Below are 27,675 nucleotides of genomic sequence, written 5' to 3' on the forward strand. Positions count from 1 at the left end.
CACATCCCCCCCAAAATGCAATAAAAATGATATGTACCCTAAAATGTTATTAACAGAAGCGTCAGCTTACTACAAAAAATGCATTGCCAGTATTTGGCTTTGACAAAACTCTATTGATACAGACATGTGTGGATTTTCCACATTTAAAGCAATTCTATGGGGATTTGAAACTTGCTGCATACAGGTCAGTTTACACAGTATAAAAAAGGACATTTCTATAAATCCCATTAACTTTGCTGGAACTATAAGATGTTGCAGTTTCGGCACAGTGAAAATATAAAATGTCAAAAACGCAACAAAAACTCATGATGGGACTTATCATTATGAAGATAGAGTTCTGCTTTACTTTTGACCTTTTCCAATACAATGTACTGCATATAATGAATTTTTAACTTTAGGAAAATAGTGTTTTAGGTTCCCATTGTTGTGAAACTGGACCAAATAGGATCTACTAATAGAATGTGGACTGACACTTTTCCCTCTTTCAAAAAACTGCACCAAAATCTCATTATGACTATGTTTTATTTCAGGAATCAATGGGACCATCATTAAAGCGTCTGGTAACTGAGAAGCGTCCCCCCATCCCCTCTACTGTATCATGATCATATTTTATTCTTTAAGTTTTGTTTCGAGAATCAATGAGTCGGTCATGAAGTCTCTTGATAATAGAATACGGCTTTAATAAAACTGAATGATATTTCTCTTGTGTGGAAATTGATTCTGCTGCAACAAGAACAAGATCGTAAAACACGAAGCCAAGACTTAATTGGCATAAAACACAATATACCAATGTCAACACAATAATACCACCGGTCGTGGATGTAGACAAGACACTTACATTCTCTGACCTGTTAAGGAGAATTTACAATCGGAGTGGATACTGTGATCATGGAGTCATGGATGGAATTGTCTCCATTATTACTATCCTTGTACAGAAAACCATAAATTTTAGTGAGAGAAGACGCTCGTGAACAAAGCGGAGCCACTGACATGAGGCAATAAATAGCTAGAAAGCAGGATTTTGCATAAAATAGACTTTCCAGTTTGATGGAGTGATACATCTTCACCCAAACAAAGCACATTTGCAATAGCTGTATCTTCATGTGTGGTGTCTCCATGTCTTATTACTTGATATATTACTTTTTTAGGTTACATTTGTGGTTGTCGATTACAAAAGGTAGAAATATTAATAAAAAAGGTCCATCCTCAACTGATGTTTAGTAAATCCATTTATTACTTTGTTCCTCACTGCCAGTCTCTTCATTACCCTTGCCTACTTAATGCCCAGCAAAGGCAGTCCGCAATCTGTCTCCTTACTACACCGGTGATCATCTTACAAGGAATTTGCGGTTCCAATACACTTTCTTCTCTATTCACATCTGACTTATTTCCCTCTTCGTTGTCTATAAGTTTTCTCTTGAGGATCCCATGTACCTTGAGACTTTCTACCCAAACTAAGCCAATTTTTCTCCATAATCTAAACCAGTGGTCCACAACCTTTTTTACCTTGAGAGCCACATTCATTTCAGGGAGATGGCGACCATCCGTATCTCCAGAGGGGAGCCCAAAGGCATAATAACAAGTAATGAATCATAGGATTTCATATATATAGTCCAATTAATTCCCTATAGGTTGGGTAGAGGTCCAGAAACTAGAAAAGTGCAGCTCAGCAGGCTGAAACACACAGCTCCTGCTTGAGTGCATGGTCACATACACCGCAAATAAATTCTCTGTTGAATCCATTCTCTGTTTATGTGCATGCTTTCTAGGCAAGAACAGGCTTTTTGAGTGATTAGCAGGAGTCCTAGCACCTTGTTTCCCAGCTGATCTGCAAGGAACGGAAAGGCCTAAAAATAAAAAAAGACAATTTTTCATCACTCCTAGCTCCTTCTCCCCCTGCTGTTTTTCAACATCCTGACCAGGCACATTTTTTTCTGATCAGTGTCACTTTATTAGGTAATAACTCTGGAATAGAGATGGGGAACCCAGAAAATAAAGTTCAGATCACCTAGTGTCAGTGCACGGACCACAAACACGGACTTCTCCAGGAAGTCTGTGTTACTGATCGGGTTCAGCACCTCGAACATCGGCTGCTTCCCACACTGTCATCTCTGTGACAACAGCGGCTCTTATCGGCGATAAGTCAGTTACCGCCGGTTAGAGAGCTGCTTGTTTTATGACCGCTGACATCAAGCCCAGTGTCACGATTCATTTTTGGATTCGTGGCTACTCTGGTTCCACTATAACTTAAATGTAGCTTTTTTCCTTTCGTGCCAGCAAGGGTTAATGTCGGTTTCCTTGCTGGCAGCTGCTTTGCTGCTAGTCAGCTGATGTGGGTGGTGACCACTTCCATCATCCTTAAAAAAGTCACATGACCCATCAGCTGACTGTCGGTGATAGAGTATTCTATGTTGACCAGCCTGTAGTAAAGAGATCTTTGGTTTCAGTGGTGAATCTGCTGTTTTCGTGGAGTTTATGGTCCTGGTGTCTAATTATCTGATGTCTGGTGCTTTACAGCAGGGACAGTGTTAAGTACTATTTCCCCTTTTTCTGTCTGTCTTGTGTTGTCCCTCTCCCTGTGTTGTTTACCATCTACAGTGGTGAGGCTAGCGTCCTTGACAGCCAGTGCACTAGCCAAGGAATAGTGAGGTGACAACCAGGGACTAGGCATGTGACGGTGGGGGAAGGACCCACTTTGGGCAGTAGGGGAGTTTAGGGACAGGCACAGGCTGGAGTTCGGAAGATGCCCCATCCCTTGCTCCCTACGGTTAGGGCCCTCCTCACCCCATTTCATCCAGTTGTTGGTGTATGTTGTATCGTCTGCTGGACTTAACCATGTCGGTCGTGACACCCAGAGGTTAGTAATGGAGAATCTTATAGACACCCCCACTACTAACCCCATAGTTAAGACTGTAAAAAACGACAAAGCGAGAATTTAATACTTTAATTGAAATAATGACACAGACTCCTTTGTTTGAAATAAAAATAAAAAGCATAGTTATATGCAACTTTATGCCTAATCCACTGAAGCTCATATCACCTGTAAAAGACAGAAAATTATAAACAACCATAATACTCACCTTTACGCCTAATCCACCAATGCCCATGTTCCCTGTAAAAGAAGAAAAATATTAAACAACCATATCCCTCACCTGACTGACGTGAAGATAATCCATAATGTCCTATGACGAGCTGGATGATTTTTCTTCTTGTTGTTTTAGGCCCAGACTTTACATTTTCACATGGGGAAATGAGTAAAACTGGCAACAAAATTTGTTACATAATTTCTGCTGAGCCATTCAGCGAGACTCAGGATGGAAGGAGCGCTATTTGACTCTTGGAGGACAAATTATTGTAGGATAGTTTGCAGACTTCATATACAGAGTACTTTAGTGTCAGAAGAGGCGAATCCCACCCTCAAGTGACCCCATTTTGGAAAGTTATTTACAAGTGTAGTAATGATGGGTGTTTTCCAGAAATGAGCTGCAGTGGATGTTCATGAGTGAAAATTGCAAACCGCCAGTGTAGTATCCAGTAAGTTCTAGTGCCCATATATTGTGCCCAACTTGTGCTTCTGAAAACATGGACAATGTAAATTAAAAGTAAAAAACATTATAGGATACTCGATTAACATTTTTTTTTATCAAAAATAATGCAAAAGCCATCCTACCACTTCACAGTGACCCTATCTGGGACGGACCTAACTCTAATATTAAAAACCTTACCATTTGTTAAACGGTAAGGTTTTTAAAATTAGAGGTAGGACCGTCCCAGTTAGGGTCACCGTGAAGTGGTAGGATGGCTTTTGCATTATTTTTTTTTTAATATATTTTTTTTTTTATAAAAAAACATATTAACTAAGTATCCTATATTGTTTTCATGTACTATGCTATGTATTTATTTACTGAAGGGTATTCAATCATTATGATTCTGTCTTTGTTTTTTTTCTATATACAGAGTATATACAAGGGATGCTTTGATAGGACCACCCTTTTAGGTAAATCATTTTATATTCATAAAGTAAGTAAATTGCGTGTGAAGTGTTAACTAATGCTGACAGCTAATAGTGTATTTATTAATCAGAACGAGGTTCATTTACACTAAACAGCTTGATTATATATTACATAGCAAAACAAGAATCATGCAAAGTGTAATGACGAAGCAGCGGGAGCCTGAACTCTGAGCCTGTGAAACGAGTCTGGTTAACATACATAGACACATATACAATGGTTAATCATCCGACAGAGCACATCTGATTATTGGTAATTAATAGGAGACATCTGTGTTCATAAAGCAAATATTACAAAGGGCCCAGTTTATAACCCACATCGTCTCCATACACCTCATTAGAGAGCAAGTGTAATTGTGGTTATGATAATTGCTCTAAAAGGATTACTTTTATTTTTTAGCATATCATGTCTTAAAGCTTGTATTTTATTATGCACCTTTTTTTTACATAGTATGTTTCTTAACATTTTAATATATATTTTCATATTAGAATTTTAATCACCCACATTTCTTATATATATATATATATATATATATATATATATATATATATATATATATATATATATATATTAGATTATACTTTTGTACTATACATTTTTTGCAAAGTATATTTTCTATAATCAAATTTTTATATTTTTATATATTTACTAGATGGTGGCCCGATTCTAACGCATCGGCTATTCTAGAATATGCATGTCCACGTAGTATATTGCCCAGTCATGTAGTATATTGCCCAGTCATGTAGTATATTGCCCAGTCACGTAGTATAATACTCCATGCAGTTATGGCCCCATATAATGCTCCATGCAGTTATCATGGCAGGTCGTTCTCGCGCAGGCGCGCAGGGCCTGTGATGACGTCGCGGTCACATGACCGTGACGTCATGGCAGGTCCTTCATGTATACCATCTTTGCCACCGAAACCTGCCGGCGGAAGGTGAGTATATAATGATTTTTTATTTTTTTAATTATTTTTAACATTAGCTTTTTTTACTATTGACGCTGCATAGGCAGCCTCAATAGTAAAAACTTGGTCACACAGGGTTAATAGCGGCGGTAACGGAGTGAGTTAACCGCGGCATAACGCGGTCCGTTATCGCTAACATTAACCCTTTGTGAGCGGTGACTTCGGGGAGTATGGAGCGGGCGCCGGGTACTGACTACAGTGGAGTAGGGAGGGACTAATCGGACTGTGGCCGTTGCTGATTGGTCGCGGCAGACATGACAGGCAGCTGGCGAGACCAATCAGCGACTTGCATTCCATGACAGACAGAGGCCGCGACCAATGAATATCCGTGACAGACAGAAGGACAGACAGACAGAAAGACGGAAGTGACCATTAGACAATTATATAGTAGATATGGCTCAACATGGTGTCACTAGTGGGGAGTTTCCACTGCTTAGGCACATCAGGGGCTCACTACACCTTATATAGCGCCCGTTAACAATTCCAGCCAATTTTGTGTTCAAAAAGACAAATGGTGCATCTCCTCTTCCAAACCCTGGCATGCGCCCAAACAGTAGTTTTCCTCCACATATATGTACTCAGGAGAAATTGTATAACATTTTAAATGGTGCAATTTCTCCTGTAACCCTTGTGAAAACAATACAATTGGGGCTAAAAGAACATTTTTTGTGGAAAAAATTAGATTTTTTATTTTAAAATGATGAAGTGGGGTGATGAGGACTGTAAATGATGAAGTGGGGGTGATGGGGACTGCAACTGATGATGTGGGCATGATGGGGACTGCAAATGATGATGCGGGGGGTGATGGGGACTGCAAATGATGAAGTAGGGGTGAGGGATGGGGACAGCCATTGAATTGAAGGTGGGGGGTGGGGAGAGCAAATGTGAATTGAAGATAGGGAGTGGGGAGAGCAAATAATGATACATTTTGAGGGTGGGGGAGTAAATGATGTATTGAATGTGGGGAAGAGCAGTTGATAATGAAAAGAGGGTCGGAGAGACAGAAGACATGACAATGAATTGAGGCAGAAGGGGCATGTAACTATAATGAATCGGGGTAAGGGTTAGAGCGGGAGGTACACAGTGGGGGGCGTTGAGGATAAAGTGACTGGTAATGAATTGGGGAAAGAGTACAGGTGCTAATTAGTTCATATATTAAATGGGGAAAGTGGCTATGTATAGGTAGTGGGGACACAGTGGTGGATTATAATTTATATTTGGAATGGTGGGTTGCATAATAATGACCAATTATAAATTAATGGTGGGTGCACGTCTGTATTCAGATGTGTAGTGTAGAAAAAAGGGAAAAGTAGGGAATGTGCCTTAAGGTACCGTCACATTTAGCGACGCTGCAGCGATCTAGACAACGATCCCGATCGCTGCAGCGTCGCTGTGTGGTCGCTGGAGAGCTGTCACACAGACAGCTCTCCAGCGACCAACTATGCGAAGTCCCCTGGTAACCAGGGTAAACATCGGGTTACTAAGCGCAGGGCCGCGCTTAGTAACCCGATGTTTACCCTGGTTACCAGCGTAAACGTAAAAAAAACAAACACTACATACTTACATTCCGGTGTCTGTCCCCCAGCGCTGTGCTTCTCTGCACTGTGTAAGCGCCAGCCGGAAAGCACAGCGGTGACGTCACCGCTGTGCTCTGCTTTCCGGCCGGCCGGCGCTTACACAGTGCAGGGAAGCGGACGCCGGGGGACAGACACCGGAATGTAAGTATGTAGTGTTTGTAGTGACTACATCGCTGGATCGGTGTCACACACGCCGATTCAGCGATGTCTACGGGAGATCCAGCGACGAAATAAAGTTCTGGCCTTTCTGCTCCGACTAACGATGGCACAGCAGGATCCTGATCGCTGCTGCCTGTCAAACTCAACGATATCGCTATCCAGGACTCTGCAACGTCACGGATCGCTAGCGATATCGTTTAGTGTGAAGGTACCTTTAGAAGCCGTGGTCTAGATAAGTGTGTTATTTTATGCAGAGTGAAGTCCTGGCTGAAAGAAGTGATGGCGGTCTGCGCTGGATTAAAAAGAAACAAAAAAGAAGAGAATGTCCAGCTTCACCGAATCCATAAAAAAGAGTTTTCTTTATTCACAAACTTTAATCATGACATGTCATGATTAAGGGAGCTTAGTCTCCAGAAACGCATTGAAATTCTTACCCATATGGTTCGTGCTGAAGTCTGTATCCTCTATGTTTAAAGTTGTACACCTGGACACAGCGTGTCTGTGCTCCCGAGGTTTGGTTTATGCATCACGGGTGAGCTGGCTTATATATTTTTTTTTCTAAATTAAAAAGAAACGCAAAGATGAAGGACTTCAGGTAGAGGCGTCACTGGTGAGTCAGTGTGTTACCTGTACACTGACACTGTATACTGTATACAGAGCTCCTGTGCATAATGTCACTGGTGATCACTGTATTACCTGTACACTATACAATATATTATTATTATTATCATTATTTATTATTATAGCGCCATTTATTCCATGGCGCTTTACATGTGAGGAGGGGTATATATAATAAAAAACAAGTAAAATAATCTTAATCAATACAAGTCACGACTGGTACAGGAGGAGAGAGGACCCTGCCCGCGAGGGCTCACAATCTACAAGGGATGGGTGAGGATACAATAGGTGAGGGTAGAGCTGGTCGTCTAGCGGTTTGATGGATCGGTGGTTACTGCAGGTTGTAGGTTTGTCAGAAGAGGTAGGGCTTAAGGTTCCTTTTGAAGGTTTCCACATTAGGCGAGAGTATATGCAGTGCTCCTGTGTATAATGTCACTAGTGATCGCTGTATTACCTGTACACTGACACTATATACAGAGCTCCTGTGTATAAAGTCACAGGTGATCATTATTTTACCTGTACACTAACGCTATATACAGATCTCCTGTACATAACGGCACTTATGGTGATAGTATTTTTTTAAATTAATGATCAGAATTGTAGTATTCAGTCACAATGTGGTGGTAAAATGTTGTCCGGCCATGGTGTGGAGGTATTTGTTCCTTGTATGTGCTATTATTTGGTCACTATGTGGTGGCAATATGTGGTCCGGTCATGGTGTGGTGGTATTTGTTCCTTGTATGTGGTATTTTGGTCACCATGTGGTGGTAATATGTGGTGTGGACATGGTGCGGTGGTATTTGTTCCTTGTATGTGGTATTGTTTGGTCACTGTGGTGGTAATATGTGTTGTGAATTTGCTTTTTGCTCCCTCTAGTGGTTACTAGTTTTTTGACTCTGGTTTTTCTGTCATTCCTTTTATCCGCACCTGGGTCGTTAGTTAGGGGTGTTGCTATATAAGCTCCCTAGACCTTCAGTTCAATGCCTGGCAACGTAGTTATCAGAGCTAGTCTGCTGTGCTCTTGTCTACTGATCCTGGTTCCAGTTATATCAGCTAAGTCTGCCTTTTGCTTTTTGCTATTTGTTTTGGTTTTGTATTTTTGTCCAGCTTGTTCCAAATCTATATCCTGACCTTTGCTGGAAGCTCTAGGGGGCTGGTGTTCTCCCCCCGGACCGTTAGACGGTTCGGGGGTTCTTGAATTTCCAGTGTGGATTTTGATAGGGTTTTTGTTGACCATATAAGTTACCTTTCTTTATTCTGCTATCAGTAAGCGGGCCTCTCTGTGCTAAACCTGGTTCATTTCTGTGTTTGTCATTTCCTCTTACCTCACCGTTATTATTTGTGGGGGTCTTCTATCCAGCTTTGGGGTCCCCTTCTCTGGAGGCAAGAAAGGTCTTTTGTTTTCCTCTACTAGGGGTAGCTAGATTCTCCGGCTGGAGCGTGTCATCTAGAATCAACGTAGGAATGATCCCCGGCTACTTCTAGTGTTGGCGTTAGGAGTAGATATATGGTCAACCCAGTTACCACTGCCCTATGAGCTGGATTTTTGTATTCTGCAGACTTCCACGTACCTCTGAGACCCTCGCCATTGGGGTCATAACAGTTTGCCAGGCCAGTATTAAATGTTTAATGCGTTGCAGAAGAGGGATTATAAGAAAGAAGATTCTGAGTTTTTTTTTTTTTTCTTTCTTCTTCCCCTTTACCTCAGAGTGGCTATGCTTGCTGCAGACATGAATGTCCAGACCTTGATTACAAGTGTGGACCAGCTGGCTACTCGTGTGCAGGGCATACAAGACTATGTTATCAGAAATCCTAGGTCAGAACCTAAAATACCGATTCCTGAACTGTTTTCCGGAGACAGGTTTAAGTTTAGGAATTTTGTGAATAATTGTAAATTGTTTTTGTCCCTGAGACCCTGTTCATCTGGAGACTCTGCTCAGCAAGTAAAAATAGTTATTTCGTTCTTACGGGGCGACCCTCAGGATTGGGCTTTTTCGCTGGCGCCAGGAGATCCGGCATTGGCTGATATTGATGCGTTTTTTCTGGCGCTCGGTTTACTTTATGAGGAACCCAATCTTGAGATTCAGGCAGAAAAGGCCTTGCTGGCTATGTCTCAGGGGCAGGACGAGGCTGAAGTGTATTGCCAAAAATTTCGGAAATGGTCCGTGCTGACACATTGGAACGAGTGTGCACTGGCCGCTAATTTTAGAAATGGCCTATCTGAAGCCATTAAGAATGTTATGGTGGGTTTTCCCATTCCCACAGGTCTCAATGATACTATGGCACTGGCTATTCAAATTGACCGGCGGTTGCGGGAGCGCAAAACCGCAAATTCCCTCATGGTGTTGTCTGAACAGACACCTAATTCGGTGCAATGTGATAGAAAAACCGCAAATTCCCTCATGGTGTTGTCTGAACAGACACCTGATTTAATGCAATGTGATAGAATCCTGACTAGAAATGAGCGGAAAATTCATAGACGCCGGAATGGCTTGTGCTACTACTGTGGTGATTCTACACATGTTATCTCAGCATGCTCTAAACGTATAGCTAAGGTTGTTAGTCCTGTCACCGTTGGTAATTTGCAACCTAAATTTATTCTGTCTGTAACTTTGATTTGCTCACTGTCGTCTTATCCTGTCATGGCGTTTGTAGATTCAGGTGCTGCCCTGAGTCTTATGGATCTGTCATTTGCTAAGCACTGTGGTTTTACTCTTGAACCATTAGAAAATCCTATTCCTCTTAGGGGTATTGATGCTACGCCATTGGCAGCAAATAAACCGCAGTATTGGACACAGGTTATCATGTGCATGACTCCTGAACACCGCGAGGTGATACGTTTCCTGGTTTTACATAAAATGCATGATTTGGTTGTTTTAGGGCTGCCATGGTTACAGACCCATAATCCAGTCCTGGACTGGAAGGCTATGTCAGTCTCAAGTTGGGGCTGTCGTGGTATTCATGGGGATTCCCTGCCTGTGTCTATTGCTTCTTCTACGCCTTCGGAAGTTCCGGAGTATTTGTCTGATTATCAGGATGTCTTCAGTGAGTCTGAGTCCAGTGCACTGCCTCCTCATAGGGACTGTGACTGTGCTATAGATTTGATCCCAGGCAGTAAGTTTCCTAAGGGAAGACTGTTTAATCTGTCGGTACCTGAACATACCGCTATGCGTTCATATATCAAGGAGTCTCTGGAGAAAGGACATATTCGTCCGTCTTCTTCCCCCCTTGGTGCGGGATTCTTTTTTGTGGCAAAAAAGGACGGATCTTTGAGACCTTGTATTGATTATCGGCTTTTAAATAAGATCACTGTCAAATTTCAGTATCCTTTACCGCTGTTGTCTGACTTGTTTGCCCGGATTAAAGGTGCCAAGTGGTTCACCAAGATAGACCTTCGTGGTGCGTACAACCTTGTGCGCATTAAGCAAGGTGATGAATGGAAAACCGCATTCAATACGCCCGAAGGTCATTTTGAGTACTTGGTGATGCCTTTTGGGCTCTCCAATGCGCCTTCAGTTTTTCAGTCCTTTATGCATGACATTTTCCGGAAGTATCTGGATACATTTTTGATTGTTTATCTGGATGATATTTTGGTTTTTTCTGATGATTGGGATTCGCATGTGGAGCAGGTCAGGTTGGTCTTTAAAATTTTGCGTGAAAATTCTTTGTTTGTCAAGGGCTCAAAGTGTCTCTTTGGTGTACAGAAGGTTCCCTTTTTGGGGTTCATTTTTTCCCCTTCTGCTGTGGAGATGGACCCAGTCAAGGTCCGAGCTATTCTTGATTGGACTCAGCCCTCGTCGGTTAAGAGTCTTCAGAAGTTCTTGGGTTTCGCTAACTTCTACCGTCGTTTTATCGCTAATTTTTCTAGCATTGTGAAACCGTTGACGGATATGACCAAGAAGGGCTCCGATGTAGCTAACTGGGCTCCTGCTGCCGTGGAGGCTTTCCAGGAGTTGAAGCGCCGGTTTACTTCGGCGCCTGTTTTGTGCCAGCCCGATGTCTCACTTCCCTTTCAGGTTGAGGTGGATGCTTCAGAGATTGGAGCAGGGGCCGTTTTGTCGCAGAGAGGCCCTGGTTGCTCTGTTATGAAACCTTGTGCCTTTTTCTCCAGGAAGTTTTCGCCTGCCGAGCGAAATTATGATGTGGGCAATCGGGAGTTGTTGGCCATGAAATGGGCATTTGAGGAGTGGCGTCATTGGCTCGAGGGTGCTAAGCATCGTGTGGTGGTCTTGACTGATCACAAAAATCTGATGTATCTCGAGTCTGCTAAACGCCTTAATCCGAGACAGGCCCGCTGGTCATTGTTTTTCTCCCGCTTTGATTTTGTTGTCTCGTATTTACCAGGTTCAAAGAATGTGAAGGCCCATGCTCTTTCTAGGAGCTTTGTGCCTGATGCTCCTGGAGTCGCTGATCCTGTTGGTATTCTTAAAGATGGAGTTATCTTGTCAGCTATTTCTCCGGATCTGCGACGTGTGTTGCAGAGATTTCAGGCTGATAGGCCTGAGTCTTGTCCACCTGACAGACTGTTTGTCCCGGATAAATGGACCAGCAGAGTCATTTCCGAGGTTCATTCCTCGGTGTTGGCAGGTCACCCGGGAATTTTTGGCACCAGAGATCTGGTGGCCAGGTCCTTTTGGTGGCCTTCCTTGTCAAGGGATGTGCGGTCATTTGTGCAGTCCTGTGGGACTTGTGCTCGAGCTAAGCCTTGCTGTTCTCGTGCCAGCGGTTTGCTCTTGCCCTTGCCTGTCCCGAAGAGACCTTGGACACATATCTCCATGGATTTCATTTCTGATCTTCCGCTATCTCAGGGCATGTCCGTTATCTGGGTGATATGTGATCGCTTCTCCAAGATGGTCCATTTGGTTCCTTTGCCTAAGCTGCCTTCCTCTTCCGATCTGGTTCCTGTGTTTTTCCAGAACGTGGTTCGTTTGCACGGCATCCCTGAGAATATTGTGTCAGACAGAGGATCCCAGTTCGTTTCTAGGTTCTGGCGATCCTTTTGTAGTAGGATGGGCATTGATTTGTCGTTTTCGTCTGCTTTCCATCCTCAGACTAATGGACAGACGGAGCGAACCAATCAGACTTTGGAGGCTTATTTGAGATGTTTTGTCTCTGCTGATCAGGACGATTGGGTGACATTCTTGCCGTTGGCTGAGTTTGCCCTTAATAATCGGGCTAGTTCCGCCACCTTGGTTTCGCCTTTTTTCTGCAACTCTGGTTTCCATCCTCGCTTTTCTTCGGGTCATGTGGAGCCTTCTGACTGTCCTGGGGTGGATTCTGTGGTAGATAGGTTGCAGCGGATCTGGAATCATGTGGTGGACAACTTGAAGTTGTCACAGGAGAGGGCTCAGCGCTTTGCCAACCGCCGCCGCGGTGTGGGTCCCCGACTACGCGTTGGGGATTTGGTATGGCTTTCTTCCCGCTTTGTTCCTATGAAGGTCTCCTCTCCCAAATTTAAACCTCGTTTTATTGGGCCTTACAAGATATTGGAAATCCTTAATCCTGTATCTTTTCGTCTGGATCTTCCTGTGTCGTTTGCTATTCACAATGTATTTCATAGGTCCTTGTTGCGGCGGTACATTGTGCCTGTAGTTCCTTCTGCTGAGCCTCCTGCTCCGGTGTTGGTTGAGGGCGAGTTGGAGTACGTGGTGGAGAAGATCTTGGATTCTCGCCTCTCCAGGCAGAGGCTTCAGTACCTGGTCAAGTGGAAGGGCTATGGTCAGGAGGATAATTCCTGGGTGGTCGCCTCTGATGTTCATGCGGCCGATTTAGTTCGTGCCTTTCATGCCGCTCATCCTGATCGCCCTGGTGGTCGTGGTGAGGGTTCGGTGACCCCTCACTAAGGGGGGGGTACTGTTGTGAATTTGCTTTTTGCTCCCTCTAGTGGTTACTAGTTTTTTGACTCTGGTTTTTCTGTCATTCCTTTTATCCGCACCTGGGTCGTTAGTTAGGGGTGTTGCTATATAAGCTCCCTAGACCTTCAGTTCAATGCCTGGCAACGTAGTTATCAGAGCTAGTCTGCTGTGCTCTTGTCTACTGATCCTGGTTCCAGTTATATCAGCTAAGTCTGCCTTTTGCTTTTTGCTATTTGTTTTGGTTTTGTATTTTTGTCCAGCTTGTTCCAAATCTATATCCTGACCTTTGCTGGAAGCTCTAGGGGGCTGGTGTTCTCCCCCCGGACCGTTAGACGGTTCGGGGGTTCTTGAATTTCCAGTGTGGATTTTGATAGGGTTTTTGTTGACCATATAAGTTACCTTTCTTTATTCTGCTATCAGTAAGCGGGCCTCTCTGTGCTAAACCTGGTTCATTTCTGTGTTTGTCATTTCCTCTTACCTCACCGTTATTATTTGTGGGGGGCTTCTATCCAGCTTTGGGGTCCCCTTCTCTGGAGGCAAGAAAGGTCTTTTGTTTTCCTCTACTAGGGGTAGCTAGATTCTCCGGCTGGAGCGTGTCATCTAGAATCAACGTAGGAATGATCCCCGGCTACTTCTAGTGTTGGCGTTAGGAGTAGATATATGGTCAACCCAGTTACCACTGCCCTATGAGCTGGATTTTTGTATTCTGCAGACTTCCACGTACCTCTGAGACCCTCGCCATTGGGGTCATAACAAATATGTGGTCTGGACACGGTGTGGTGGTACTTATTCCTTGTATGTGGTATTATAGGTCACTATGTGGTGGTAATATGGTGTCTGGTCATGGTGTGGTGGTATTTGTCTCTTGTTTGTGTTATTATTGGTCATTTTAAAAATTGAAAAATGAATAAAAATATACCTAAATTGTATTGCATATTTTAACAAATGTTTAATAGGTTAGAGAAGAGTAGGGCCGGGCCAAAAGAGTCTACCTTGTCGTCGTATCAGATTAAAAAAATGTTTTGGCCAAAACAAAAGCTGCTGGCTATGTATGTGATGTATGTGATCTAGTGAAGGGAACTGTTAATGTGTGATTGGTGACAAGTGGAGTTTTTTGCAAGAGAGAGCGGTGGGGCTGTGGACTGTTCGAGGTATGGAGCCTTGGCACAGTCTCAGGGGGGCCCAGAAAATGTTGCCAGTATGGTGCCCCAAAATTCCTAGTCGCAGCCCTGGGTTCATGTTGCTTTAGGCCTCTTGGCAGCCTCCCGGACCAATTTTGTTCTTGTCTTTTCAGCAATTTTTGAAGAATGTGCAGTTATAAGTAAAGAAAAGTGACGCTGTTTCAAATCAATGTCCAAATGTTTTCAACTATAAATCCAACTCTATTTTTACTACTCTTTTGCAAGTATTTTAAAATAAGTGTTTTCAGCTTTCTTAATATGGGGTTTAAATTGAAACCCATTTGTTTGAATGTGAACAGTTAAGAAAATAGTCAAAATTCAATTGAATATATCTGTAAAGATGTAGTCCAGTTGGTATTTACAGTGCTCACCATAAATGAGTACTCTGAAAAGAAAGATTTTAATCAAAAGATCACTGAACACACAAACAATTTACAAAATGATAAAAGCATTGTTAGTAATTAGTGATGAGTAGTGTTGAGCGATACCTTCCGATATTCAAAAGTATCGGTATCGGATTGGATTGGCCGATATCCAAAAAATATTGGATATCGCCGATACCGATACCCGATACCAATGCAAGTCAATGGGACACAAATATCGGAACGTAAATAAGCCCTTTCTGTCCTTCCATATGCTGTTCTGGAGGGGGGAAGAGTGTGGGCGGTGCGTGAGCGGTGCGTGGGTGGACACTGTGAGTGTTTGTGTGTGCGGTCGGGGTCTGTGCGGGCCTGCCAGGGATCTAATTCTATGCGGGGCTGTATCCGGGCTGCCCAGGCTCTGTGCGGCGTGCCGGGGCTCGATGTGGGCTGCCCGGCCTCTATGCAGCATGGGGGGGTCTCTGTGCATCGTGGGGGGGGTCTTTGTGCGGCGTGGGGGTGTCTCTGTTCAGCGTGGGGGGTCTCTGTGCGGAGTGGGGGGGTCTCTGTGCGGTGTGGTGGGGTCTCTGTGCGGCGTGGGGGGTCTCTGTGCGGCGTGCTGGGGCTCTGTGCGTGTGTGCAGGCATCGTCCAATGGGACTACAAGTCCTATCGGACGATGCCTGCTACACTGACAGTGATTGACACATTAGCCAATGATGGGACAGTAGTAGTCCCATCATCCGGCTAATGTGTTGAATGAAAAAAAAAAAAATCCATACATACATACTACATACATGCTACATACATGCTACATGCTACATACATGTTACATACATGCTACATACATGCTACATGCTACATACATGATACATACATGCTATTACATACAATACATACATATAGACATACAGTACATTAAACATAGATTACATACTCACCATTACTTGTCATTTTGATCCCCGAAGCCAGTGTCATCTGTAAAAAATATGAAAAAAACAAACAACCAAAATACTCCCTGTCCGCAGAAATCCATGAGTGTCCCACGACGATCTCCCGTAGAGAACGGCAGCAAAAGCTGTTGCAACCGCTCTCCAGGGGCCCCAGGAACACAATGACGGGAGGAAGGTATTCCTCCACCGTTGTAAAAAAAAAGTCCCTAGTCTCACTTTATGGCATTGCTGTATGAGAATTTTTCCCAGGCAGCAATTGCCATAAAGTGAGACCAGTGAACTATAGTAACCTCAGTGATGCACTGCAGGACCCATTGTCTCCTGTCAGTGTTTCACTGAGGGTCCTATAGAGCAGTGACATCACCCGATGTCACTGTTCGATAGGGGAGATCGTCGTGGGACACTCGTTATTAATTGGACTACGGCGGACAGGTAGTATACGGTTTATTATTTTACGTTTTTTGCAGGCGCTGAAGTATGGTAAGTATGGTGAAATGAAGAATATTAAATATACTAAATATACTTTTTCCTAATGTGTGCATGTTTTATTAACCCTTTCTTACTATTGGATTAATAACGGATAGGTGTCTTATTGACGCCTCTCAGTTATTAACCCGGCTTAATGTCACCTTACAATAGCAAGGTGACATTAACCCCTTATTACCCCATATCCCACCGCTACACGGGAGTGGGAAGAGAGGGGCTAAGTGCCGGAATTGGCGCATCTTACAGATGTGCCATTTCCGGGGCGGCTGCGGACTGGTATTTGTAGCCGGGGGGGCCAATATCCATAGCCCCTCTCTATGAATATCAGCCCGCAGCTGCGTAGCCTTTCTGGCTATAAAATATAGGGGGACGCCACGTCATTTTTTTGGGGGGGTCCCCCTATTTTAATAGCCAGTAAAGGCTACGCAGACAGCTGCGGGCTGATATTCATAGCAGGCTACAAATATTGGCCCCCGGCCGTCGGCTTTCCCCCTCTGGCGCAGAAAATTGCGCGGGAGCCCACGCAGTTTTTTCCTTTTTTTTTTTTTTTAAATTCAACGCTCATAAAGGCCTGTTTCACACTTGCATCGGTATGAGTCCGTCGCTATGCGTCGGGCCGACGTACCGACGCACGTTGTGAAATTTGTGCACGACGTGGGCAGCGGATGCAGTTTTTCAACGCATCCGCTGCCCATTCTGAAGTGCGGGGAGGAGGGGGCAGAGTTTCTGCCGCTCATGCGTGGTAGAAAATGGCGGACGCGATGGACAAAAAAAACATTCACTTGTACGTTTTTTCGTGCCGACGGTCCGCCAAAACACGACGCCTCCGTTGCACGACGGATGCTACGTGTGGCCATCCGTTGCGATCTGTCGCTAAAACAATTCTATGGGAAAAAACGCATCCTGCGAGCACATTTGCAGGACCCGTTTTTTTCCGCCAGATCCGTTTTTTTCCGCCAGATCAGTTTTTTTCCGCCGGATCTGGTTTTTTTCCCCCAGATCCGTTTTTTTCTCATAGAGTTGTGTTAGCGCTGGATTGCGCCTGATGGCCACACGTTTCATCCGTTTTTTGCAGGATCCATCAAAAAAGCTGTTTCCGCTTTTTTCTGTCCGGCGAAAAAACGCACAGAGACGGATCCAGCAAAAAATGGATGAAACAGATGTGAAATGATGAATCCGGCCTCCAAATCCGTTTTTTCATGCATGTTTCCATTCAAATCATGAACATTTTCCGTTTATTTATTTCCAAAAACTGCATCAAAACCGGTCAAAAAACGGAACAAAAACTGAATCAAAAACAGCATCAAAAACTGCATCAAAAACTGCATCAAAAACAGCATCTAAAACCGCATCAAAAACTGCACCAAAAACTGCATCAAAAACCGCACCAAAAACTACATGTCATGTTTTGGCGGACCGTCGGCACGAAAAAACGTTCAAGTGAACGTTTTTTTGTCCATTGCGTCTGCCATTTTCTACCGCGCATGCGCGGCAGAAACTGCCCCGTCCTCCCCGCACTTCAGAATGGGCAGCAGATGCATTGAAAAACTGCATCCGCTGCCCACGTTGTGCACAAATTTCACAACGTGCATCGGTATGTCGGCCCGACACATAGCGACGGACCCGTACCGACGCAAGTGTGAAACAGGCCTTTATGAGGGTTGAATTTAAAAAAAACAAAAAAAAATGGAAAAAAATGTCGTAGTCTCCCACGCAATTTTCTGCGCCAGAGGGGGAAAGCCGACGGCCGGGGGCCAATATTTATAGCCTGCTATGAATATCAGCCCGCAGCTGTCTGCATAGCCTTTACTGGCTATTAAAATAGGGGGACCACCCAAAAAAAATGACGTGGGGTCCCCCTATATTTTATAGCCAGAAAGGCTACGCAGACAGCTGCAGGCTGATATTCATAGCCTACAGAGGGGCCATGGATATTGCCCCCCCCCCCGGCTACAAATACCAGTCCGCAGCCGCCCCGGAAATGGCACATCTGTAAGATGCGCCAATTCCGGCACTTAGCCCCTCTCTTCCCACTCCCGTGTAGCGGTAGGATATGGGGTAATAAGTGGTTAATGTCACCTTGCTATTGTAAGGTGACTTTAAGCCGGGTTAATAACGGAGAGGCGTCAATAAGACCCCGGAGAGGCCAAACAGACCCCAGAGAGGCCGTACAGACCCCGGAGAGGCCGCACAGACCCCGGAGAGGCCACACAGACCCCGGAGAGGCCGCACAGACCCCGGAGAGGCCACACAGACCCCGGAGAGGCCGTACAGACCCCCCACGGTCCCGCACAGACCCCGCCCGCACAGAGACACGCAGTCTCCGCCCACACACCGCCCACACTCAATTAGACTGCATTTTTGCACTGTGGGAACTTCCGATTCCGATTTCCAATATCGCAGAAATATCAGAACTCGGTATCGGAAATTCCGATACAGCGAATATCGGCCGATACCCGATATTTGCAGTATCGGAATGCTCAACACTAGTGATGAATGAGTATACTTGTTACTCGAGATTTCCAGAGCATGCTCAGGTGGTCTCCGAGTATGTGTTCAGAGGTTTAGCTTATGTCAGCACAGCTGCATGATTTGCGGCTGCTAGACAGCTTGAATACATGTGGGGATTGCCTAACAAACAGGCAATCCCCACATGTATTCTGCCGGTCTAGCAGCCACAAATCATGCAGCTGTGTCGACATAAACTAAATCACCAAGCACGCCGACATACTCGGAGACCACCTGAGCATGCTCTGGAAATCTCGAGTAACGAGTATACTTGCTCATCACTATTAGTAATATAACTTTCATTACAAAATATTTACCGTAGTTTTACTCAAATGAGTTGATGCAAAAATGAATACAACTCATATGAAAAACTACTACATCTAGTATTTTGCTTGACCACCATGATTTTTAAAAGGACAGCACCAAGGGGTTACCTCTAGAGTGGGCTCCGGCTCCACAGGTTGACTCCACATCAGTCCAAGGTCCTCAACAGGACCGTCCAGGTCGACAGTCTCACAGTGCTTCCAGGAACGTCTCCACTCCCAGGAGCCTCCAACACTGACCATCCAGGTCCACGGTCTCTAGGTGCTTCCAGGACATCTCCACTCCCAGGAGACTCCAACACTGACCATGCAGGACCTACAGCACACAGTCCACTCAGTGCCAAAGCCCAACCATGTGCTATTCAGGAATTCCCAGGATTTCCAACACAGGCTTCCAGGGCCTTGCACTTGGACCATTCAGATCCAAACACAGGAACCACGTGACCCACACCCTGGTCACATTACATACCCGTAACCACTCCCCTGGGTGGGAGTGTGGGTGTGTGGCTAGTTTGTCCCGCCCATCTCACGTAACTAGATGGCCAACCTCCCATTATAAACATACAAAATACTTGTGGGACTATAGGTCCCAGAACACCACATCGCTTCAGGCTGGCAGCGCAGAGTCTCCTCCTCTGCGACACACATATCGGCCATTCACTACAATGCCGGACTTTGTCACATCACATTTATGCCTCCAAGCACATCTTTAAGCGCACACACAGCGCCCCCTGGCTGTAACGTGGGTCACTGCACCACACCATTCACACATGGTTTCATTGCGGCCATTTTGGAGATAATAAGGGGGAATTTAGGGGCCACCATAGCATAACTTAAGAAATTATTTTTCTAGGTGGACTTTGGTTACCTGTCTTATGACAAGTCCATTTTACACGAGCTCAGACTGATGTAATAATCTTACAGTATCGTGTTATACGGGTACAACTCTTTCTCATTCTGAAATTTCTCCGGCTGGTGAAGGTTATGACTTCGCTATTCTGTTAACTACAATACAAATCTCTGTCATTTTGACACATTTTCCATGTCAGAAGTCCTTCTAAATGTCAATGTCAACATAAATTCATTACCTCATGCTGAATGGTCATATTAATTCTGATGGCCTCTGAGACTTTCATATTTTTGGTTTCCTGTATCAGTTTGTGCTTGTGCTGCGCTGAACGCGGGGATGTATGCCGTCGTTACAAGTGGGAATTAAACATTGTGGAAATGTATTCAATCGAGCATGACACGAGGTTTCATGACCCCGCTGTTAGTTTTCAGCCTTAGGCTTTGCACGTTCTCTTAGGAATAAAGAAAAGAGGAAATTCATTACAAAATGCATTAATTATCATATAGAGCAGTGCGCTTAAGAATTTCCAAATAGATTATAAAGCAAGTCATTGCCCTTACTTAGAAACAGTTAAAATATACATTTTTACTGTACTATCTGCTGTATATTTTACTTGAAAGTCATAGAAACAAATTTTGCCTATTAAAATTACAATATAAAATTTTTTTTAGTTATATTCTAATATAAAAATATATTATGAAAAAAATGTATAGTATAAAAATATAATCTGAAAAAATAATATATAAATAATAAAAAAATATAACTTCTTAAAATTTGAATATAAAAATTATACATTCTAATATATAAAATACACTACACAATAAAATATACAGTATAGTATAAAAATATAATCCCCCAAAAATATGTATTAAGATAAAAGAAATTTAGGTACTTAAAATTACATATTACAATATATATTTTACAATAAAATTCTAATATAAAAAACTAGACCCCTCAAGGAATTTATCTAGATGTGTGGTGAGCACTTTGAACCCCTAGGTGCTTCAGAGAAGTTTAAAATTTAATAATAATAAATAATAATCTAATTTTTTCGCTTTCACAAGGGTAACAGGAGCAAAATGGACCATACCATTTGTTGTGCAATTTCTCCTGAGTGCAGAGATACCCCATATGTGTTCAAAAGCTACTTTTGATGCACAGTGCAAAGCTCAGAAGGGAAGAAGCGCCAGACTGGAGTTCAGATTTTGCTGTAATGCTTTGAGGGTGCCATGTCACATTGGCAGCACCCCTGAGGTGCCAGCACAACAGAAATCCCTCATAAGTGATGTCATTTTACAAACTGCACCTCTCAATGAATTCAGTGCAGTGAGGATGTTGCCATCACATGTGTCTCACAGAAATTCATACCATTGGCAGGGGAAGAAAGAATAAATACATTTTTACTGCTAAAATGTTGCTTTAGCCCCCAATTATTTATTTTTATAAGGGTTAAAAATGAACCTCTCAGTTTGTTGTGCAATTTCAAAAACTATGCCCGATACCCATATGTGGTCGAAAATGACTTTTTAAGCTCAGTGCAAAGCTCACAATGGAAGATGCGCCATAATTTAGTGCAGATTATACTGTTATGGTTTGTGGTTGCCATGACACACTGGGAGAGCCCCAGAGGTGCTAGAACAGCAGGACCCCATAAGTGACCCCATTTTACAAACTACACCTGTCAATGAATTCATGTAAGGTTGCAGTGACCATACTGACAGCACGTGTGTGTCACAGAATTGTATACCATTGGGCAGAGAAGAAAAATAAAATACATTCTTTCACAAAAATGTTGTTTTAGAGGCAGATTTTACATTTTTGCTAGGTGAGACGGGTAAAAGGGGCACCACAATTTGTCACACAATTTTTGCTGAACACGGAAATATCCCATATGTGGCTGTACGGTACTGATTAGCCATACAATGAGACTCAGGCTGGATGGAGCACTATTTGCCTTCTGGAGCACAAATTTTTCAAGAATAATTTGGAGAATTTATATACAGAGTCCCTAAGTGCTAGTAGAGCAGAATACTCCCGTCAAGTGACCCCATTTTGTAAATTACCGTATACCCCTTTGGGTATTTATCTACAGGAGTAGTGATGATTTTACTCCATGTAAGTTTTCCAGAAACAAGCAACAGTGGATGTTACTGAGTGAAAATTGTAAATCTGCTATTGTAGTGTCAATACATTGTAGTATCGAGTACCCAACTTGTGCTTCTGGAGACATGCAACCATAATTTAAGCGTGCTATCAACACTGCAGAAAAGCCAAACATGTGGACCCTAAATGTGGTTTAGGTACACTGTGGAGCTCAGAAGGGAGGAAGGCATTTGGATATGGGAGTGCAGAATTTGCTGGAGGGTCAATAACCATAGTACTTTTCCAGAGCCTCTGTACTACCAGTAACATCAAAGCCCCCTATAATGTCATTAACAGATGACGGACTTGAGTGGGGACTTGCTTTTTTTGTGGGTTGAGTTGAAAATTTTATTGGGAACATTTTACATAACTTTTGGGATCACATGTTAGGACTGGCGGAACGTACCGAGTAAATAGTGAGATGATATTTAGTGCGTTCGCAGTCCGGGGTCCACCGTGCAGGAGAGAACCTGCTGCTGGCAAATGGCGGCGCTAAATGGCGGTGGAAGCAAACTCTGTTAAGTCACAGGGCCACGGTACCACACAAAGAGCGCAAGCAAGGAGTCACAGAACTCAATCCCAAGACTCGGGATTTGAGTTCCTCTAGACCACTTGCGCTCGACACCGCTACTGGGTGTTAGAGTATAACTAAAATAGTAGTTTTGAGCACAAGAATGCGAGCAGTGCCGCACTGGCGGACGTCACTAACCACCCAGACTTGGGCTAAGGAAGCGCTATAATAGCGCGCGGCGCCGCACTGGCGGTTACAGCAGCAGACGCTGTATCGTGTGTTTTAATGCTGATAGCTCAGCCGGGCGCTAGATAGCAGACATACAACTTATGCGAACAGTCATAGACAAGGGAGGGGATGTTTAAAGAACGACTTGCACTCATCAACACACCCACGTTTTCAAATGTACACTAGCGCATGGCCGTGCGGTCATGCGAACCTTTTATAGCTGCATGTACAAGACCTTCCCAGAAGGACCAATGGGAGGCAGCCACAGAAGTTGAGCACCTTCAGGACCTTCCTAGAGGACCAATGGGATTTGCTGCAGTATCTAAGCATGTGACCCTTGATCTCCAACGAGAGATCTTACCCTGGGCATGCTCAGAAGGGGAAAAGCAGGACTTAGTCCCAAAAACGTCTGCTCGCCGCTGCCCAGTACTGGCTACAATGGCAGAAGCTGGAAAGGCAGCAGTAACTCTTTGCACAGAGTCAGACTAAGCGAGATGCTGGGACCGACGTCTCCACTGAGCAGACTCCACTGTGGCAGGAGAAGAATGGGAGACCGCAGCGGAGATGGCCCGAGATTCCCCCTGTGCAGAGGCGGAAACTTGACCCCTAACATGGCCCCCACTCCTTGGACCTCGCTACGCTTGAAGGCAGCAATGAGCTGAGGAGCCTGAAAATTCTCAGCAGGCTCCCAGGACCTGACCTCAGGACCATAACCCTTCCAGTACACCAAATAAAATTTTTTGCCATGTACCACCTTGCACCCCAAAATAGCGTTCACCTCGTAATCATCTGTTGGTGAACCCGATGTCCCGGCAGATGACTCGGAAAACCGGGACATGTATATGGGCTTCAAGAGGGACACATGAAAGGTGTCGGTGATACCCAGGCATGGCGGAAGGGCCAGACAGTAGACCACTGGGTTAACCTGTTCGAGGACCTTGAAGGGGCCCAAGTAGCGAGGTGCAAACTTAGTGGACTCAACTCGCAGCCTGATGTTACGGGCGGAGAGCCACACTAAGTCGCCAGGAGCAAAGGTCGGAGCGGGACGCCGATGTACATCGGCGGAGGACCTCATTCCCGAATGGGATCCTGAGTGCGGTCCCAAATGTCCCGTGCCTCCACAGCCCAGTCTGCCATCCTGGAGTCGGTAGAAGACACGGGCATAGGTACAGGTACCCGCGGATGCTGACCATAGTTAAAGAGGAATGGGGTCTGTCCAGTGGAGTCGGCTACGGCGTTGTTCAGCGCAAACTCTGCCCACAATAGCAAGGATGCCCAGTCATCCTGCCTGGCAGAGACAAAGTGTCGCAGATATGTGACCAAGGTCTGGTTGGCCCTCTCTACCAACCCATTCATCTCGGGATGATATGCAGAAGAGAGATTCAACTCAATGCTGAGAAGATGACAAAGCTCTCTCCAGAACCGAGACGCAAACTGGGGACCCCGGTCACTGACAATTTTGTCCGGCATACTGTGTAGGCGGAAGATGTGTTTTATAAACAATGCTGCCAAGGCCCGTGCAGAAGGTAGCCATGGAAACGGCACCAAGTGCACCATTTTAAAAAAATGATCGGTGATAACCCAAATGATGGTACAGCCACGAGACTTGGGCAAGCCCACCACAAAGTCCACCCTGACCATCTCCCAGGGCCTGTCTGCCACCGGCAAGGGATAAAGTAACCCAGCTGGCCATTGTCGAGGAGACTTATTTTTGGCGCAGGAGACACACGCCCGAATAAAATCTCCGACGTCACGGACCATATGCGGCCACCAGTAAGTCCTCGCCAGCAGCTCAGATGTCCTCTTTGTCCCAAAATGTCCACCCACCCTGGACGAATGAGCCCAAGAGAGAACCTCCGGTCACAAATTATTGGTACAAAAGTGTTGCCCGGAGGCACTGACTCTAACGAAACCGGAGCTACGGTTCTAAGGCTCTCAGAAGGGACAATAAGCCGAGGCTCCCCTTCCTCCTCCTCAGAAGACACAACGGAGCGAGACATGGTGTCAGCACGAATGTTCTTCTCCCCAGTGAGATAATGGAGGGTGAAGTGGAACCGGGAGAGGAACAAGGACGATCTGGCCTGACGAGAATTTAGCCACTGGGCTGTTTGTAAATATACCAAATTTTTGTGGTCTGTGAAGACTTGGAAGGGAAAGCGAACCCCCTCCAGAAGATGCATGTATTGCATGGCGCAGAGCAAAAACAGAGGACATGAAATTCCCCTCTGCTCCAGAGTCCACACAAAGCTTGACTGTTAGAGTGGATGAGCATAACGTGATTGTCCCTTTAAAGGACACCTTGGAGGAAAATGCCGCTGTGTCTAGTGAACCACCTCCAATGGTTACTAGACGCGATAGTGTCAGGACTCTGAACATTTTTTATTACCTTTTTGTGCATTACTGCCCTTTTCCAAGATGGCGTCTTTGGTCTCATGTGCACTGTGTCTTCCTGCTATAAAACTCCACCCCAGCCTTCAGTCTGTGCTAGAGTATTCTGCCTTGCATCCAGCTCCTGACCTCTGGTGACTCCCTGGCTATATACCTGCTCCTGTGTACCTGTGGGGTTATCCTGCTACTCTGCTCTGAGTTCCTGCTGCATACACCAGTTCCAGTAATCCTCCTTCATCTGCTGCTCGTGTTTACTTCCATCTGCATTTGCTGGACATGTAAGCTGTTGCTGCTCTGCAAGAACCTGAGACTATTACCCAGACCTCCCTGGTTGAGCTAAGATATTATTTGAACTGCCTTATAAGCATATCTATCTGTGTTTTGGACTAAGCAAGGACTTATTCGTGTCAAGTATCCTCAAGAATAATTGTGCTTCATAGACTTTCTGCGTGATTGCATTTTCCTCTGAAGTTTCCTATAGACTGCTGAGCTGCATTTGATATTTGCACCAAGTGTTGTGGACTTGAGTTTCTCTCTGCACCTGTTTGAATCACCGTGTGATAATATAGACTTTACCACTTATAAAACTGTGTCCTGTAGTTGTCTTGTTCCACGCAAAGAGTCTCCTGAGTTATCCCCTATAATTATTACAGATAGTTTTCTCGACCGCTGAGGACATTTATTAGCATAATGTCCTAACTGTTGGCAAACATTACAAACCACAGGTACTCGAGCGGCCCGGGACTTAGGTACCGCTCGAGAAACCTCCATGGCCTCATGGGAGTCGGATGCCTGAACGGAAGATTCTAGAGGTCTGGCGAAGATGGGAACCTCTGCCTACACTGGGTCCGCTCTAACCTCCGCTCATTAAAACGTAGGTTGATGCAGGTAGATATAGTAATGAGCTCCTCCAGTGTGGCGGAAATCTCCCTGGTGGCCAAGGCGTCCTTCACATGGTCTGCCAGTCCTTTCCAGAACACCGGAATAAGGACTTTTTCCGGCCACTCCAGCTCTGAGACCAGAGTCCGGAATTGGACAGCGAACTGGCTGACCATGGAAGAACCCTGAGTTATTGTCAACAGTTGGAGCGCCGTATCGTGGGTGACACGAGGTCCTAAAAAGACCTGTTTCAGAGAGTCCAGGAAGAGAGGAGCACTCTGCACCACACGATCATCACGCTCCCACAGCGGTGTTGCCCACTCCAACGCCCTGCCCAACAAAAGGAATAAGATAAAACCCACTTTCGCCCATTCCGTAGGAAAATGGGCAGCCAGAAGCTCTAGATGTATGGAGCACTGACTCATGAATCCCCGACATAGCTTACTGTCACCAGCAAACTTGTCTGGAAGCTGGAGACGGGATAAAGTCGGAGGAGGAATGGCAGAGGACAAACTAGCTGCAGCTACACTTGCAGCCTGAACAGCGACTGCAGTAACATCCACAGCTGAGGTTGTGCATTCTAGAGCAGCCAACCTACCATCCAGCTGCTGGATGTACCGCTGTAGACGCTGATCGTCCGCCATTTACTAGCCAGACCCTGGTGCTAGTGTTCTGTTAGGACTGGCGGAATGCACCGAGGAAATAGTGAGATGAAATTTGGTGCGTTCGCAGTCCGGGGTCCACTGTGCAGGAGAGAACCTGCTGCTGGCAAATGGCGGTGCTATATGGCGGTGGAAGCGAACTCTGTTAAGTCACAGGGCCATGGTACTGCACAAAGAGCGCAAGCAAGGAGTCACAGAACTCAATACCAAGACTCGGGATTTGAGTTTGTGTAGACCACTTGCGCTCGACACCGCTACTGGGTGTTAGAGAATGACTAAAATAGTAGTTTTGAGCACAAGAGTGCTAGCAGTGCCGCACTGGCGGACGCCACTAACCACCCAGACTTGGGCTAAGGAAGAGCTCTAATAGTGCGCGGTGCCGCACTGACGGTCACAGCAGTAGACGCTGTATCGTGTGTTTCAATGCTGATAGCTCAGCCGGGCGCTAGACAGCAGACATCCACCTTATGCGAGCAGTCATACACAAGGGAGGGGATGTTTAAAGAACGACTTGAACTCATCAACACACCCACATTTTGAAATATACACTAGCGCATGGCCGTGCGGTCATGCGAACCTTTTATAGCTGCAGCATGTACAGGACCTTCCCTGTTGTGAATTCTGCTCTTGGGCTCCCTCTGGTGGTTGTTAGTGGTAGTGCAGTTGTCTTGGGGTTGTAATCCAGGGCAGGTGTTTCTGCTGATTGCAGCTCTACTAGGTATTTAGGTGTGCAGGATCCATTACTCCTGGCCAGTTGTCCATTGTTCTTGGAGGGATTGCATCTCTCTCTGGTTCCTCATGCTCTGCTGCCAATTCAGCTAAGATAAGTGTCTGGTTTTTTGTCTCTGTGCACACATGCAGTGTGCTTTGCAATTCAGTGCAATTCATTGTGTCTTTGTCCAGCTTAGACTTTGTTTGGATTTTTCAGTCATGCTGGATTCTCAGGAGTTGCAGATATACTTGCTATGTCTTTAGTTAGATGTAGAATATTTGTATTTTCTGCTGTGGATATTTTTAGGA

This window comes from Ranitomeya variabilis, chromosome 3 (assembly GCF_051348905.1).
Source record: "Ranitomeya variabilis isolate aRanVar5 chromosome 3, aRanVar5.hap1, whole genome shotgun sequence".
Taxonomy (NCBI): domain Eukaryota; kingdom Metazoa; phylum Chordata; class Amphibia; order Anura; family Dendrobatidae; genus Ranitomeya; species Ranitomeya variabilis.